The sequence below is a fragment of the Condylura cristata genome, unplaced genomic scaffold (assembly GCF_000260355.1).
Source record: "Condylura cristata isolate star-nosed mole 26May11 unplaced genomic scaffold, ConCri1.0 scaffold00032, whole genome shotgun sequence".
In the NCBI taxonomy this organism is placed as follows: domain Eukaryota; kingdom Metazoa; phylum Chordata; class Mammalia; order Eulipotyphla; family Talpidae; genus Condylura; species Condylura cristata.
In genome coordinates, this window is record NW_004567133.1 from 20,532,718 (window position 1) to 20,535,465 (window position 2,748).

Sequence of the window (2,748 nt, forward strand, 5' to 3'; positions counted from 1 at the left end):
TACTGCCGGGCCGGACAGAGGGCGACGCGGGTGCTCGGGGTGGAGGGACCCCGGCGCCGCTGCCCGCTGGGAGCTGGCCGGGCTGGTTAGTCCCACGCTAGTTGGCTGCCTGCGTTGGTGGTGACCGGCCCAGAGCGCCAGCCGCTGCCAGGCCCGGCCCGCTGCCCGCTTTGCACAGAATTTTAATTGTTTCCAAATTAATCCTGGGGCTCGAGTAGACTCTGCAGAAAAGCCGTCACGGGAGGGGAGTGGTCCTGTCCCTCCGGCCGGCCGCCGGGCTGGAGACCCAGCCTGGACGGTCGCCATCGGCACAAGGGCCAGGCCCACTGCCCTCTGCGCTGACCCGCGGCCGGCGGTCCTGTTTGCTCCCAGCGCGCCATCCCTCATCCTGTTTTCACCAGTTTGTTTTTATTTTTTCAGATAATATAATAGTTTATTTTTACATCATTCTGTGCCTTTTCCCACCTCAGTTGTCCTCCCTGTGGGCTTCCTGTCAGTCACCACATCACCCTGTGCCGCCACCACAGTCCCGTGCACTTCCCTCCCCCCACTGTTTTTGACCCCCTTCCCCACTCTGCCCCCACAAAATGTCTCTGGTATATAGTTGTTCGTCATTATTATTATTATTGTTATATAATTATTATTATTATTTTCTCGCCTGGTCCGTTATACTCCTGCTATGAGTGAAACCACCCAGTATTTTTCCTTTTCTTTCTGGCTTACCTCACTCAGCATGATCTTTTCCAGCTCCATCCCTGTTGCTGCGAAAGACATGTTTGTTTGTTTGTTTGTTTTTTGGTTGCTGAGTAATATTCCATTGTATATCTTTTTAATCCAGTCACCTACTTTTGAGCATCTGGGCTGCTTCCATGTTTTTCCAATTGTAAATAAAGCAGCAATAAACATGGGGGAGCAGGTATCTTTTTCAGTCCATGTTTTTATCCCTAGGAGTGGGATGGCTGGGTCGTAGGGAAGCTCCATGTGTAGCAGTTTGAGGAACCTCCAAACAGTTTTCCATAGTGGTTGTACCAGTTTGCATTCCCACCAGCTGTGCAGGAGAGTTCCTTTTTCTCCACATCCTCGCCAACATGTGTTGTTGCTGGTTGTTTGAAGATGTGCCGTTCTCACTGGGTGAGGTGGTATCTCACTGTGGTTTGAATTTGCATCTCCCTTATGATGAGTGATGTTGAACATTTTTTCATATGCCTGTTGGCCGCCTGCATTTCCTCCTTGGAGAAGTGTCTTTTTAGCTCTTCTGCCCATTTTCTGATGGGGTTGTTTACTTTTGTTGAGTTTCATCAGTTCTTGTATATCTTTGTGATCAATCCTTTATTGCCAGCTTTGTGTCCACTATAGGTTCTTTTTTTTTTAAAGATTTATTTATTTGTGCATACAGAACTGGGGTACAGGCCAGAGGTGCGGGTGGGGGTGAGAGGATGCCCCAGAGACAGAGCGGGGAGCAGAACAGGCTGGTCAGTGAGGTACGCTGCTGAGGGGGCAGCGGGGAGACACGGGGGTCTGCTGCGCCTGGGGTCACTCCCTGGCGGGGATCCAACTTACACTGTGTTGTCTGAGACTGTGGAGAGCTTCACAGTGGCACCCCCGGGGGGCCCGGTTTCTGCAGAGCTCAATGCCATGCCCTGACCCACCTAATCACACTGTGAGCAGCTGGACTGGGGGGAGTCGGGCGCCCTCTGCCAGGACCTGGCTGCCAGGCGGGGACAGCAGAGTCACCATGGCCAGGGAGAAAAAGGAGATGAGGGCTTTGCGCCCCACAGCATCGGGGTGCAGGGAGGGGCTCCCGGCTCGCAGAAAGCGTGGCGCCGACCGGACAGGGCGGGCAGGCTGAGCCGGCTTCTCCGAGGGCGCAGGCGGCCAAGGGGGAGACGCAAAGCCGGCTGCGGGCTCCATGGGGCAGAGGGGAGGCGCCTGGGGAGGGGGCGCAGCGGGTGTGCAAGATGGCAGCCCGCTTGGGGACCCTGGGTGGCTCCCTCCACGCACGGCTGGCCGCTCGTGCTCCTGCCCGCCCCCGCTGTGGCCACACGCCCTCGCCACAGGGAGGCCAGGTGCGTTCTTCTGCAGGGGGTGGCTGCCGCCGAGGGCGAGGCTGGCACAGCCCGGGGGCCCTGCGGGGCTCAGGCTGCCCTGGGTGAGTCCTGGCCCCTGGGAATGGCCCCCGGAGGCCGGAGTGGGCAGTGGCGGCTGCGGCAGGCGCGAGGGGGTGCCTGGCCACGCCTGTCCTGCAGACTGTCCAGGTGAGGGGCGAGACTGAGGAGAGGCCCCGGCCCACACAGCTGCCTGGGGCCAGCAGCAGTAGGACCACTCTAACTGCCTTCAGATTTGGTGCCCTGTCCATGGTGCTGGACAGCTGCCCTGGGCTTGGCTCTGCCCTCTTGGCCCCCAGAGGGCCTGACCAGCAGCTTCTGTGGCAGCCGGCACAGCCCAGGCTCAAGGCCGGCCGTCCCAGGGGCCTCTGGGTGGGCAGGGCGGAGCTGGGCCACGCCCCGGTCCCTGGCCAGGCGGCCGCCTGCACCTCTAACAGGATCCGGCTGGCGCACCGGCCCCCAGGCGCCGTGGGCTCTCTCTGGCACCCCTGGCGCCCGGCCGCCTGGACAGCTGTGAAGGTCCGTGGCTGGTGGGGGTCGCAGGAGAGACCCACCGTCCAGGCCCCAGCAGCCCCTTCACGGGTTCTGCCGCCCTCGTGGATGGGGCCCGGGCGTGGGGCTGTGGGGAGGCCGCAGGCGGGCT